A 16,195-nucleotide genomic window follows, 5' to 3' on the forward strand; every position below is an offset into this window, starting at 1 on the left:
CTCGGCAATAAGCTGCAAGAGATTTACAGGAAATGGAAACGTGATTTATTATCAAGGCCACTTCTAAGTCTTACCCAGTGACAAGAGAAATACAAGAAGAAAGCTTCACAGGTTTGCCAGGGAAGGGGTGTTATCAATTCTTCTCTTGTTTGTGTGCTTCTTCATTAACTTGTTTGTTTACATTTTTAAATATTAGAGGAATACCTACCTACTTTCTGCCAAGTACTTGAAAGCAAAATACTTCTTCCTCCAGGAACGTAGGATCTGAGCAGAAAAATGCCAGTGCACAGAAGGTAGAATCCAATGTTGGAATCGTCGCAGTGTTAAGTTTGGTCTAAAGACGCCTCCGAATACATGGCAAATTTGGCCTAAAGGTTCCTTGTAGGTGCAAACTGCACCATAATTTGATGTATCAACAACATGTACAGGAATAAGTAGCAGAGACTTGGTGAGTCACAAGCAGATGAATTTCCAGGACTAGGGACAGCCACCTGTGTAAACCAGATCAAAGAAGGCAGCCGTCAGCTTTCCCCCATCCCACTGTCTTCAGATTTCAGTTCTGTGTCCTGCAGTCACTTCCCTCTCTTTGTCTATAAATGTTATCCAGCCACATGGCAGCCTGCAGTGACTCAAAATTCACTCTGCCTGTGAGTCTTGTCTGTCTTCTGAACCATTCCTTGTTAGTTAAACTTTGTTGAATTTAAGGTCTATGGTTTTACTTTTAACAACGTTATGAAGTGTGGGGAGATTCTTGTGGCACCAGAAGAAAGTATGCTCTGGAGAAGTCAGAGATACCTCCAGTACGGCGGATCAGAAGCTACGTGGAGAATTCACATGGGAGCTGGACTTTGAAGGAGTATGACTGTGATGGATAGAGACAAAATGGGAAAATATACAGTCTGTGTGCAAAGAAAAGCAAACAGTTCAAACTTGAAAGTAAGGACAGACATACTTGGGGAGCTGTCCTGGGAGCAGAGTGTAAAGAATCTTGGACTGCAAAATGACACAGGAGCGTCTGGTCGTGTTTGCAGGGCTCTGAACCCCGGCCTACATGGTTCCCATAGACTGACTCATGTCATCCTCAGAATGGCCCAGTGGAGAAGGAGTTTTGTGGATAAGAAACAGAAACACAACAAAGTCTCATCCTTTCTCCAGCATCTCATCACTGAGGAGGTTTGAAGCTTGCTCCTAACCACTATTCTGTATTGCCTCTTGTTAATATAAGGAGTTTGGACTTAAATTATCTCTTACATGAGGAAAAGCAAAAACCTCCTGAAAAAGAAAAAAGAAAAGGAAATTAGGAGAATTTCCTATTGGAGAAATTATTTTGGCCACTCCACGTAGTTAAAAGGATATTTATTTAATGGCGTAACTCACAAATTAAGTAATGGGTAGGTCGCAGGGTCTGGGGAAGGTGTAATGCAGTCCAGCGGTGTTCTCCGGAGCTCTGCACAGTCAATCTGCACCGGTCAGCGTCCCGGCACCGAGAGAGCGCCCAGAGCGAGCGCTGGCCCATCCAGCTCTCGGGTCCCCAGGCGCCTCCCCTCGCCCCGCCTCGTAGGCGTGACAGTTGCCAGAGTCTCAATGGGGATTGGAACTTCCAGAACCAAGCTGGAATGGCTACCCACTACAATTTCCCCCAGCAACCAGGAATGCAAGTGTCATTACACTATATTCCGAAATCCCTCAATGGTTAAAGTAACACGTGGCAACATATTCAAGAATGTAGAGGAGCTAGCTGGAAACAGGCTGCCCCAACCCTGGTCTCCACCCTTCCCTGGCCCTAGCAAGCTCTTCCAGATGTTCCGACCACAGGTCTTATCTACTGAACTCACGATGGATGGCTACAAGCACTGCCCCAGTGTCTGCCAGCCATGGAGTTGTTTTGAACTCTACTCCCGCTAGCTCAACCGTTTGAATAACACAGTGGTGCCCTTATTCCACCAGTATGACTGGCGTCTTTCTTCCCTTTGCAAAGCGAGGGGTGTGGTGCTACCCCTCCCTTCCCCGCTCTCCGCCCTTGACCTTCTGCAACTTCATTTTCCCTCTGCAGCACAAAGGCTGTCAACAACAGTCTCGAGGCAACCAAAAGCAAGACTTCTGTTCTTCATACTCAGTTGATTTTAAAAGCTAAAACCGATAAACAACCTTTATGTTAACATGACACTGATTTTTACCACAAGGCCAAGTACAAAGGGAGGATTATGTTTCTCTTTTTACCACTCCAGTGTCAGTTCCTGGACCATGAAGAAGAGGGCGATCCTTCCCTCTGAGTGAAATGGGTTCTGGAACATTCCATCAGTTGGGTTTAAATATCATAATATATTTTTTTCTTCAAATTTAAATCATAATGACTTGTGATCTTCCGTGAGTTTTACTACGAAAACAGGTTTTAAATTTCCTTTTAGAGCCTTCTGGACTGTTGTTCCAAGATGAGGTGCATATGCCTCTGACTTGTCACATGATTTCTATCCTCCATTTGCACTGCCTCTGTGAATTGAATCCCTCCCTCTTTCCCCTTCAGGCTAGGTATACCCTTTCCTCTCAAACTCTTTTCGTGTCTTTCTAGACTCTAGAAATCTAGAACCAAGAGAATATTTCTACAGGTGATGCTAGATCCCCCACAGGAACCAAGTCACTTAGAAGAGACAGAGCAGGAAGTTCAAATTCCACTACAGGCACTGGAAAGCCTAGATTCCTCCTGCTTTCCCCTGTTAAAACCTAAGCAACACCAGGAGGACTGGAGCCTGGGAAATGCAGTCTGTGGGACCAGTTTCCTGTCATACAAAGGAGGCAAGGAGTCCTTCCTAGAACAACTGATCTCTGAAATGGAAAACAACTACACACACACACACACACATTTTCTCTCTCCCCATGTTTTAGGTGACCTAACCCTTTCAAGACAATCCAGGATGGACATATGGACATGCAATGACTTCTTACATACTCACATGTGCCTGTGAGGTAAATAAATAAATACTTACCGGGCGGTGGTGGCACATGCCTTTAATCCCAGCACTCAGGAGGCAGAGGCTGGGGGATCTCTGTGAGTTGGAGGCCAGCCTGGTCTCCAAAACACGAGATCCAGGAAAGGTGCAAAACTACACAAAGAAACCCTGTCTCAGAAAAAAAAAAAAAAGTTTCAGCCCGGGAGGTGGTGGCACATGCCTTTAATCCCAGCACTTGGGAGGCAGAGCTAGGAAGATCTCTGTGAGTTCGAGGCCAGCCTGAGCTATCAAGTGAGTTCCAAGAAAGGCGCAAAGCTACATGGAGAAACCCTGTCTCAAAAAACCAAAATAATTAAATACTTGTAGGTTCTGGGAGTTGCTGCCACAAAGATATTTTATTCTCATTCTCTCTCTCTCTCTCTCTCTCTCTCTCTCTCTCTCTCTCTCTCTTTTTCAAGACAGAGTTTCTCTGTGTAGCCTTGGCTGTCCTGGAACTCATTCTGTAGACCAGGTGGCCTTGAACTCACAGAGACCCTCCTGCCTCTGCCTCCCCAGTGCTGGGATTAAAGTCATGTGCCACCACTGCCCAGCTGCAACATGGACATTTTCTTCTTCTTCTTTTTTCTTTTATTTTATTTTATAATACCATTCAGTTCTACCTATCAACCACGGATTCCCTTGTTCTCCCCCCTCCTGCCTCCCTCCCCTTCCCCCCAGCCCACCCCCCATTCCCATCTCTTCCAGGGCAAAGCCTCCCCCGAGGACTGAGATCGACCTGGTAGACTCAGTCCAGGCAGGTCCAGTCCCCTCCTCCCAGACTGAGCCAAGTGTCCCTGCATAAGCCCCAGGTTTCAAACAGCCAACTCATGCAATGAGCACAGGACCCGGTACCACTGCCTAGATGCCTCCCAAACAGATCAAGCCAATCAACTGTCTCACCTATTCAGAGGGCCTGATCCAGTTGGGGGCCCCTCAGCCTTTGGTGCATAGTTCATGTGTTTCCATTCGTTTGGCTATTTGTCCCTGTGCTTTATCCAACCTTGGTTTCAACAATTCTCGCTCATATAAACCCTCCTCTTTCTCGCTAATTAGACTCCCAGAGCTCCACCCAGGGCCTAGCCGTAGATGTCTGCATCCAGATTCCTCAGTCCTTGGATGGGGTTTCTGGCACGACTATTAGGGTGTTTGGCCATCCCATCACCAGAGTAGGTCAGCTCGGGCTGTTTTTCGACCATTACCAGCAATCTATTGTGGGGGTATCTTTGTGGATTTTTGTGGGCCTCTCTAGCACTTTGTTTCTTCCTTTTCTCATGTGGTCTTCATTTACCATGGTCTCCTATTCCTTGTTCTCCCTCTCTGTTCTTGATCCAGCTGGGATCTCCCGTTCCCACAGGCTCTCTTTTCCTCAACCCTTGCCCTTCATTACCCCCACTCATGTCCAAGCTGTTCATGTAGATCTCAGCCATTTCTCTGTCATTGGGCGATCCTCGTGTCTTTCTTGGGGTCCTGTTTTCCAGGTAGCCTCACTGGTGATGTGAGTAGCAGCCCAGTCATCCTTGTTCCACATCTAGTATCCTCCTATGAGTGAGTACATACCATATTTGTCTTTCTGAGTCTGGGTTACCTCACTCAGGATGATTTTTTTCTAGATCCATCCATTTGCCTGCAAACCTCATGATGTCATTGTTTTTCTCTGCTGAGTAGTATTTCATTGTGTATATGTGCCACAATTTATTTATCCATTCTTCAGTTGAAGGGCATCTAGGTTGTTTCCAGGTTTTGACTATTACAAACAATGCTGATATGAACATAGCTGGGCAAGTGCTCTTGTGGTATGATTGAGCATTTCTTGGGTATATGCCCAAGAGTGGTAGAGCTGGATCTTGGGGGAGATTGATTCCCAATTTTCTAAGAAATCGCCATATTGATTTCCAAAGTGGTTGTATAAGCTTGCATTCCCACCAGCAGTGGAGGAGAGTTCCCCTAGTTCCACATCCTCTCCAGCATAAAGTGTCTTCAGTGTTTTTGATCTTAGCCATTCTGACAGGCGTAAGGTGGTATCTGAGAGTTGTTTTGATTTGCATTTCCCTGATGATTAGGGATGTTGAGCAATTCCTTAAATGTCTTTCAGCCATTTGAGTTTCCTCTGTTGAGAATTCTCTGTTTAGTTCTATAGCCCATTTCTTAATTGGACTGTTGGTCGTTTTGATGTCTAATTTCTTGAGTTCCTTATATATTCTGGATATCAGTCCTCTGTCAGATGTGGGGTTGGTGAAGACCTTTTCCCATTCTGTAGGCTAACATGGACATTTTCAAGGTGTCATAATTGTACCTACAATGCCTACCTTTTGTCACCATTCTCTGATTCATCATTCATCCAATACTGAGATCTCCAAGTCACCTTCAAACTTCTTCTATGATACCTAAGTCACCTACCCTGAAGTCACACTCATAACCAATAATTACATTCTCTAAAATGTGAACTTCAAATACACTTTGCTTTTTATTACAACTTCATTTCATTGAAATCACCAACTCTAGGTACCTTTTGCTACTGTTGTTTTGTTTTGCTTTGTGAGACATGTTAGGTCTCAAAGAAACCTGAGATAAATGCCTTACTTATTGTGCCCAGGTCACAAAACCCCCAAGCAAGACCACCACAGAGCTGATATCCAATGCAAGCACACAGAGGTTCTTTAATGATGAAACAAGCAAGCCCAGGACTTGGTCCTTGTCCAAAATCCCAACATCCCACACAGTGGGTGGAGGAGGACGGCCCTCCCCGCCCCCAGCACTCACTTTAAGGGGTTTATATAGGAAAGATTTACATGCAGTTTGGGATTGGATGAGGGAGCTAGAGGTGAGGTAGTTCTTTGAAGTGTGCTTACTGATGGCTAACAGGATTCAGGGTATCTATAGAGACATAAACTTTTACACCCTATGTCCTGCTTTTGCTGAACCCAGGATATATACATTCAGATTTATTGTCCAGTCCTACTCTCTCCTGAGTTCAACTTCTGGTCAGTTGAGCCCATTATTCCCCATATCTTGTTTTGCCAAGTCCAGGATACATAGGTTTATTGTTTCAGCCTTATCTTCCCATAAGTTCAACTTCTGGTCAGTTCTAAAAGTGCTGGTCAGCAAATACCTTTAGAGGAGGGGGTGGAGGGGTAGGGAGCATCTCTCAAGATGGCTACTGATCTTTCCCTTTCAACTGAGGTGCCTATTAACATATCAAAGTGGGTGCTGGCTGCCAGGCTCTCACAAGTGCAAAGGCCTTGCTCCTCAGCACTTCTCACCCCCACTCCCACCCCCTACCCTAAACCTCTCCAACCCTCTCTTGCTCTTCCCTTCCTTTCTCTCCTCTCATGGCCCAGGTCAGTCCATGTCAGTCTGGATCTTTCCAGCTGCTTCTGGCTGTACCTCCCTCATATCTACAATAAAAACCTTCTCCTCAACCATCCCTAGGAGTAGTCATGTCCTCATTTTCTTTCAACATTTAGCCCAAGTTGACCTTAAACTTGCAATCCTCCAGCCTCTGCCTCCCAAGTACTTAAATTAAAAGGTATACCACCACACTTAGCTCTAGAAATCATGTAGATTCAAAGCCTTCTAATCTATTCCCCACATTCTTCCCTCCCTTCTCAACCTCCATCTTGACCCAGACAAACCCACAGTACATTATTATAATCTCTCTCATGAAACCCTTAATAACTTTGCCCCATTTCACACTCACCTGGAAAAGCTCTGTCCTTTGTTAAATCCAATTAAGCTATTTAAACTCTTTCAGATGTGTGCTCTACAGGGGAGAGACAAGCCTTTAGGGCTATCTCAGAAAAGTATACAATAGAACAAACATATAGTGACCAGAATAATAGGAATGTCTACCCCCACAAAAATCAACCATTTGAAGCTATTATCAAACTATTGTTTTGTCTACGTTCTGCATTATTCACAACACTACATAATATTTTTCAAAGCAACTTTCACAATGTTGCCCAGGCTGGCCTGAAACCCCTGACCTCAAGCAATCTTCCCATCTCACTTGTATAAGCAGTAGCCCCACTGTGTCTGGATTTAAAATTACACAATCTGGATGGCTAAGGAATTACAGCATCACTACTGTGGTGGTTTGGATGAAAATGGCCCCCATAGGCCCATAGGGAGTGGCACCATTCAGAAGTGTGGCCTTGTTGGAGTAGGTGTGGCCTTCTTGGAGGAAGTGTGTCACTGGGGGTGGGCTTTGAGATTTCGGAAGCTCAAGCTAGGCCCAGTGGCTCACCCTCTCCTCCTGCTGCCTGCTGATCCAGATGTAGAGTGCTCAACTACCTCTCTAGCACAGTTAGATGTGGGGTTGGTGAAGACCTTTTCCCATTCTGTAAGCTAACATGGACATTTTCAAGGTGTGCTACCATGCTTCCCGCTATATTAGACCAAACCTCTGAACCGGTAAGCAAGCCCCAATTAAATGTTGTCCTTTATAAAAGTTGTCATGGTCATAGTGTCTCTTCACAGCAATAGAAACCCTAACTAAGACAACTGCTATTCATGTTTTAAACACACAGTTACAGCACTTTCATGTTCTGATATGTGGGCAAGAACAAGATTCTGATAGCAGTATTTTATAGTTCTAAACATCCCCACCATTCAATAAAGCTAACTAAAAGCGAAAACATTTTTTATTATTTGTTATTTTATTCAAAACTAAAAGCTTAATGCTTGAAAATTACATAGAGAATAGTATGAAATGCATGCTTTCTGATCATAAGCATTTATTCACCAAAAAGAAACTCAAGGCAGCTTACAAACATGGGATCAAAATGAAAATGATGTTGGGTCTCCTGTTTGACATTCTGAAACATGGCAGGTGAATTTCATCAGGGATGGATACAAAATAATTCACTCAAGGGGGAAAAAAACCAATATAATCCATATTTATAGTGTAATGAGCTTAGAAGCACCTGCCCTAAACCAGTAAAGGCACTATAAACTACTAAAGTGAGACACTAATCAATATGATATACCAAGAATGGGGAGAGAAAGTATGACATTAACATAAGCAGATTACAAAGAGAATGTACAAAGGAAGGTGCCCTAAGCAACACTGCATGTATGATGCATGAGCCTCTTTGGTTCATCTCAAGGAAAATGGCTGAAGCTGAAAAATTACAAAGAATCAAAAACTCCTAAAGACACTATTTGTTAGTACTACTAAAATAATAAGAGTTGTCAATCAGATAACATGTATTAGTGTTTTTAAATTGCACACATTATTTTGTTTAACCATCATAGGAACCCTATAACATATGCATTATAATTATTCTTGTAGAAATAAAGTATTAGTTTTCTTGGGATGCTACAACAAAATACCAGTCTCAATGCCTTAAATAACAGAAGTGTATCCTTGTTTGTCTGGAGCTGGAAGTCCACAATCATGTGTAGCAGGGTGGGTGGGTGGGGCCTGTGGGCCAGCTCTCTGCCTTACAGGGAGCAACTTCTCATCTTCTTCTGACCAGGACAGAGGAAGACATTGCCTCTTAAAGAACACCAGAACCCTGACAGATCCAAAGGAAATGCCACTCCCCCAAATTCTGGCACCCTCCTCTCTACTAAAGGAGCCATTTTCTTATCACTATTAGGAGGGACAAATGGCTACCTGTTGTGCCTATTAACATACCAAAGCACATGTGGCCTCTAGGCATCCTCCATATCCCAACTACCTGTGGCTCTTCTCACCCCACCCCTACCCTAAATTTCTCCAGCTCATGGGCTTCCCTCCCCAGCTTTTTATTCCCATATAACCCTGCCATTTTTGCCCTGTGCTCTCATGGTCCTCTCTTTTGTTTTCTTCTCCTGGTTTCCTTGACCTACACATTCTTTCTCTTCTTCTCTCCCTCTCCTCTACTTCCTCCCCCACCCATGGCCTAGCCCATTCTGCTGGCCATGTTTATTATACTACTTTCTCTCCCTGCTCTGGACTCTTCCAGATGCCACTGGCTGTCATCTTCCTCATATCTGCAATAAAAACCTTCCCTTCAACGATACCTTGGAGCAGTCATTTCCTCACTTTATACAACCACCAGCTGTAACTCGAGTTCCAGCAGATCCAGTGCCCTCTTCTAGCCTCCATAAGCACCATGTGTGCACATAGTGCATAATATATGTATATATATATATATATATATATATATATATATACATATATATGAAGGCAAAACACTCATATGCATAAAAGTAAATTTAAGAGCAGCCACCCTATGCTACAGTTGACAGAATGATTGCCTCTGGGTTTGATCCCCAGGAGCAAATAGACTGGGTGTGGCAATGTATTCCTATAATCTCATCACTGGAGTGCTAAAAGCTGGAGGATCAGGTGTTCAAAGTCATCCTTAGCCACATAAGATTCTATCTCAAAAAGAAAGTGAGAAAGAAAGAGGGAGGGAGGAGAGGAGAGGAGAGGAGAGGAGAGGAAAAGGGAGAGAGGGGGAAAAAAAGAAAACATATCTATCCAGGTTCTGGAGTGGCCTACCAATACAGCCTTTAGCTGAGTACAAAGTTAAGCCAACAGTAATAGGATGTGGCATTTATTTCTTCCTCAGTTGGTCTGGGAAGAAGAGGAGCTTCCATACTCAAGTTTACATCATATTGAGCAGAATGCAGTTTCTATGCCCACCTCAACAAAAACCACAATGGTCAAAGATCCAAGCCACCAATTCTTTACCCTTTTCCTAGTATGCCCACCTTGCCCCTTCTTGCAAGGTGTCCTCTCCTCCCTATTAGCATTCCCTTAACCTTACTTCAGGTTTCTCTTGGATTGTGTCTGGGAAAGCATTAGGGGAGAACTCCCTAACCTTAAACCCAAGAACCCAGGCGCATCTTCAGTTCTCTAAAAACACAACATTATTTCAAAGGGACAAGCAAGCAGCTGTGTGTCCCCAGCCTCCTGCTGTGCTTATCCAACCACTGAGGATTCTAGGACTCCAGTCAGAATGACTATCATTAAGCACTCCAAGGCAACATGCCACAGAGAGATGCTCGTATATCTATGTTCTCTGCAGCACTATTCACCAGAGTCAGTCATGGAATCAGCTTGTCTGTCTACAGATGAATGGATGAAGAATACATGGTGTACACACAATGGAATTTTATTCCACTGTAATGAACCAAGTAGTAGCCTGTAATAAAAATGATGTTGTATATTGAGCATTGGAATTCATTATTTATCGGAGACTATAGGGGTCCAGCCCCTCCATAGTCCCCTCCCAGGGTCCGGGAAGAATCTACAACCAGCTGATAATTAATCTTTGATGAAAAGAAATGAATCTATGTACACGAAACTCCTTAGTTCATACACTTTATTATTCTGTGATAGTTCTCTCTCAGCAATTCTATTCTGCTCTCATGTCTAGCTCCTTTCTTGCCTGATTTCTCTCTATATTTATCTATTGCTCCCTCTAAATTCTATCTTAATTCTCTCATCTTAATTCTGCCTCATCTAGGTCCTTTTCAGCTTGTTCTTACCCAGCTAGTACTTTCCCATTTGGCTCTTCCTCATCTTCCATCTCGTTCCTCTGGTACTCTCTTCTAGCCCTATAACCTAGTTCTTCCCCATCTCAGTTTGTTCCTCTCAAGTTCTTACCCATCTAGTTCTTCCACTCTCTTTTTTCTTCTCTTTTTTGTGCCCTCTCCTAAGTCCCGGTATATAAAGGGAGGGTCCGAGCTAAATTGTATAAAGCTATTACTTAATGTCCACCTGACCTAGGTGGTGTCCCCTTGTGGAATTTACCTTAAGTCAGGAAAATTGTATGTGGGCTGTTATCACTGTTAGTCCTCGGAAATTGGGTGACCACCTGGGTGGTGTCTCCTTTAGTCCTTGAAAGTGGCTAGGGGAGATATCTGATTCCAGAGAAAGCCTTTCCTGAGGCTGTTCTCCAAATGCCTGGAATATATATGTCCAGAGAGTGATCAGTCTACACTGTTAGCCCTTCTTAGGGAAAAGTGAATTGGGAAAACTATGAAGGAACACATGATTTTCATAACAGAAGATAGCTGATATATAACAAGCCAAGTAACACCAAAAACTCCTTGGGATTTGGCTTCCTCTGGAGGAATTCCCTGATTCCTCCAGGTAGTGACTTTGCCATAACCAGCTGAGTTCTTATGATATATTTCTGCAGCCCGCAGCAATTATTCAAGTCTTTTCATCTGCCTTAGCACTAACATTTTAGAAGCAGTAAACTCATTTCATACTTAAGTATTTCTCTGCCATCTGTACCTTTTCCTGTATCCTTTCTCTAAATTAATAGTATAATCATCCACACAAATTCACTGCATTCAGAACAGAGCAATTACTCATCGTCACTCTTCCTGACACATTCATTTATCCAGTATAGCAATGTGTCTGTCATTAACCTCTCTGTCTTCTATTACCTTAATTCTAGCCTTCATCACCTTTTGCTTGCATTATTACAATTAGGTTTTGTTTGTTTGTTTGTTTGTTTTTGTTCTCTCTCTCTCTCTCTCTCTCTCTCTCTCTCTCTCTCTCTCTCTCTCTCTCTCTCTCTCCCCCCCCCCTTTCTGCTAAACCCTCAACCTCTCCCCATCCACACTGGCAGAAGAGAGCATATCTTCCTTATTATGTGAGCAAGTTGATTCCCTGTTTCAAAATATCTAATATGACAATACACACCTCAAATGTGAGAAAGAAAAATGGGGAAGAAAAAACCCTATTTTCTATACAAAGAAAAAGGTTTAATTAATAGGAACTTTGAGTCATTGACTTTTAGATTTTGTTTATTTCAGATACCATGAATGTACGAAAAATATTTTCAATTTAAGGAACTAAACAGTGATCCTGCTTGTGAGCTACTCAAATTGGGTGATGATCTGAAGGTTAAATTGCTCATCCTACATCTATGTTGCATATAGTCAATGTCTTTGGTGACAGTTTTCTCTAGAGTTTTCTTGCCATTTGCAGGGTAAAGAGACAAGAACTTGGATGGTATCAGACTGTTTTATTACCCATATAATGAGCAAATCATTTTGTCTGTCAAGATTCACCTGGTTAGATGATCATAAATCACAATAAACAATTGCTTAGGAGATAATAAAGGTTCATAAATTTTACATTTTGTTAATTATCCTATTTAAATTAGCAGACCTCTAGGGCTTTACCCTTCTTCTTCCTAGTACTTATTACTGTTAGAATTCCTAGCCACTCCCCCAGCTACATGACAGCGCATGTGCTCTCCAGGAGCCAGACAAGATGCTTAGTCATTCTAGAGCCTTAAGTCCTATATAATCGGTGCACTGCGCGATCATGTAATCTGCACCAGCACGATCATGTAATCTATGTGCATGGGTGGCAGAGCTATGTAAGCCCTTATGTGCGTGTGTGTGTGGGACCTATAAAAGTGGGTTCCACCTATTCCTTCTCCCTCTTCCTGCACAGTCATTCCATAGGCCTATGCACACCCTTTCTATTCTTTTCCCTTGATAAACTCTTAGAGTGGGTTTTGTTGTGCCTCGAGGCTTCTCTTGTATGGTAAACAGCACCACTTAATACATAACAATTACCACCTAACATTATGCTTTTGTGTTTTCTGTCTCCACAAGAAAGTGAATGCCTAACAGCAAGAGCAGCCAGTTCAGTTACTAATCATCCCTATTACTTGGTTCAAAATGAACATCCAGTAAATATTTGTTTACCAGGGAATATAGATAGTATAAGAACTATTAATTAGTCTTTTCTGTCAAATAGTGTAAAAGTAAATATTTTTATCTCCCCAACTTGTAAGACTTTTATGAAAAGCTTTTAATCAGGAACCTGTCCACATTCCTTATAAAACCTTTAGGCAAATGTTTTAATACCTCATCACACCACTGGGTAAAACTTTTGTTTATACAAAGGCCTGCAGTATTCTAGAATTTACATGACTTAAAAGGCCACCACCATCCCATTCTCTTTCATTTCCTTTACACAAATTCTTTTAAAACTAGCCAATCATGAAAAATTGTGAAGTGGGACCCCAGCCACTGGGGAAAAGATATAGCCATCCCTGACAATAGAATAAAAACCTAGTCAACTTCCTCTACTGATATGCTCCTTATCCTGCTTTAGCTTTTGGCACACTCTTTTTACAAAAATAAATTGCCTTGCTGAACTACGTTCGCTTTGTTCATGTGTTCCTTACTGCAACACTGAAAGAATTATTGGTTTGATTCTATCAATTGCTGTATAGATAATGATAAGATAAAGGGGTAGATTATTGAACCTACTTTTAAAGAACAACTTGTTTAAAAATGTTTTACATGCTATGGATTTTAGTTTATTGATACAAATTTAAAGTTAATTTTGTTATACTGTATATATATTTCTACTCTCATTGGAGGTATTATGTTTATTTAACTCATTTAAATTGTAATAGATAAGAAATACAGATTAATAACTAGTTTTCTATAATAGTCAAACTTATAGTCATGTTAAGTTTTCTAGATATAATTCAATTAGGTACGTAATCTTCAAACACTTCAAAGACCTACAGAATATGGCATTTAAAATGTTGTAAAAATTTAGACTTTCTGGACAGTGAGACATGTCTGCTCCTGGCAGCACCAATTTACCTCGGAGAAGAGGATGGACATCGAAGACACTCCATATGGAGTTTATCTTCTTCTTGGCGAAAATAGCCATTCGGGCAAGAAACTGTTCTTGCCTGGACTGCTTGATGAACTGGACATGCAAGACCCATAGGAAGATGACCACTGAACTTTGATTGGCAAAATGATCCTTCAGGTTCCTGCTATGCAGAGGAAACTGTCAGACATTCTACAGGACACAGAGAAAAGTGACTGAGAGACTCTAAGCCTGTGGGCGAAAGACAGATGCCCCAACTTTACAGAGAAACTTTAGATGATTGTCTAGGCTGTCAGCTGTCTCTGTCTACTCTCGCAAGACTCCCAAAAGTTGCTTGCACCCTTTCTCCCATTTCTCGGGTATTAGTATATCCTTCTGGGGTCTTTGATGTAGTTAACGACTAGATAGTTATAATTTCTTTAGTTTTGATAAGAGATAAGTTAGATATAAAACCTTAGACTCACAAATATAAGATAGATAGGATATCTTCTTTAATTTTGCCAAATACAAATAGACTAGATATTATTAAACAGACTAACTATTGTAATTGTAATTCTTGCTTGATAATTGTTTTGTTATATATAATTTTACTGTGTTAAAGTCAAAATCTTCCTTTTTAAAAAAAAAAAAAACAAAGGGGGAGTGCTGTGGATCATTGATTGATAAATAAAGCGCTGATTGGCCAGTAGCCAGGCAGGAAATATAGGCGGAACTAGCAGAGAGGAGAATTGGGGAAACAGGAAGGTGAGGTGGAGGAGATGTGACCAGTCACCACGATGAGGAGCAGTATGTAAAGTAGGAGCAGCATGTAAAGTACCGGCAAGCCATGAGCCATGTGGCAAGGTATAGATTAATAGAAATGGGTTAATTTAAGATGGAAGAACTAGATAACAAGCAGCCTGCCATGGCCATATAGTTTGTAAGCAATATAAGTCTTTGTATGTTTACTTGGTTGGGTCTGAGCGGCTGTGGGACTGGCGGGTGAAAGACATTTGTCCTGACTGGGCCAGGAAGGACTGGAGAAAACTCCAGCTACAACCAATAGTTGTATATTGAGAAATAACTCTAGGGCTGGAAAGATGGCTCAGGCCTTAAAGGATAGGCTCACAACCAAAAATATGAGAGAAATGGCTCTTTTGTAATACATTACTATGCACTGAAGCATTCTGGTAGCCTTCACAAAAACCCTTGGTAAGTGTGAGAGGATGCCAGGGTTGCAGCCATCTTAGGGAAAGGTCAGACAATGAGCAGCAGCAGGCCCTTGAACAAATTGTTCTAAAAAAAAAAAAAAAAAAAAACCTCACCAGAGATGTGCTGCCCCATCACCCCTAGGCCCAGACAATTAGGAACTACACATAAACAAGTTCCAGACATCTCCTGCCATAACCTAAAGGATACAATATGACATAACTGGCATGTAACGAACAAAGCACCAGATATGTCCCGTGGGGTGTTTTCTGCTGTTACAGACTGTATACCATTGCTGCCAGAGGGAATGAGTTTCCTGCAGATAAACATGGGATGTTTAACTCTCAGAGGAAATGGGTCTGCTGCTGATATAGATGCGATGGCATAAACTGTCAGAGGATATGGCCATTTCCTTGGAGCTGCAACTCTCCAACCAGTTCAAACCAAGCATCTCTAAGCTGAAGTAAGCACCAATCCTGAGCTTGTGACTATATAGAGTTAGAATTCCCCTAGACTCCTGACCTTAACCACTATAAAAACCCTATCCTGTTACTGCTTGGGGTCCTTCTCACTCCACCACTGGCTGCTACAAATGGATGAGGGGCCCAGTTTTACACTCTTTGCTTTTGCATTCGAATAGGTCTCTTGGTGATCTCTGGGGACATGGGACTTTGAGTGCAACAAGAGGCAGAGTAGCTTGGAAGTGTTCTATTACACAGGATAGCCTGAAGCTTGGGGAAAAAGACAAAACAAACAAACAAACAAAAAACACTCTTAAAAGGTCACAAGGCAACAATAAAAAAGAAAAACTAGGAGGTAAAACCCTCTAGATTTCACTAATAGCAGAATCAAGGAATCAGGTTGGCTCTAATCAAAAATTGCCACATTTGTTGAGAATGTTTTTATGGCAATCAGAAAGGCATGATTTTCAATTGTGGCATTATATTCTCTTCCAATTTCTTTTTCTTTTGAAACTGAGTCTCACTGTGTAGCTCTGGCTGGTCTGGAACTCACTATGTAGACCATTGACATTATTTTCTTGCTAAACCCCCAGAACAAGAAACTCAGCCAATGAACACTTAGTTTTTAGTATATATCAAAAAAAAGAAAGAAAGAAAGAAAGGAAGGAAGGAAGGAAGGAAGGAAGGAAGGAAGGAAGGAAGGAAGAAAGAAAGAAAGAAAGAAAGAAAGAAAGAAAGAAAGAAAGAAAGAAAGAAAGAAAGAAAGAAAGAAAGAAAGAAAGAAAGAAAGAAAGAAAAAAAAAAGAAAAGGTTAGTCATAAAAACTTAAACTTTAGCCAGGCGGTGGTGGTGCACGCCTTTAATCCCAGCACCTGGGAAAGAGAGGCAGTTAGATCTCTTTGAGTTCGAGGCCAGCCTGGTTTACAGAGCAAGATCCAGGACAGGCACCAAAACTACACGGA

Source organism: Peromyscus leucopus, chromosome 9 (genome assembly GCF_004664715.2).
Source record: "Peromyscus leucopus breed LL Stock chromosome 9, UCI_PerLeu_2.1, whole genome shotgun sequence".
Classification (NCBI taxonomy): domain Eukaryota; kingdom Metazoa; phylum Chordata; class Mammalia; order Rodentia; family Cricetidae; genus Peromyscus; species Peromyscus leucopus.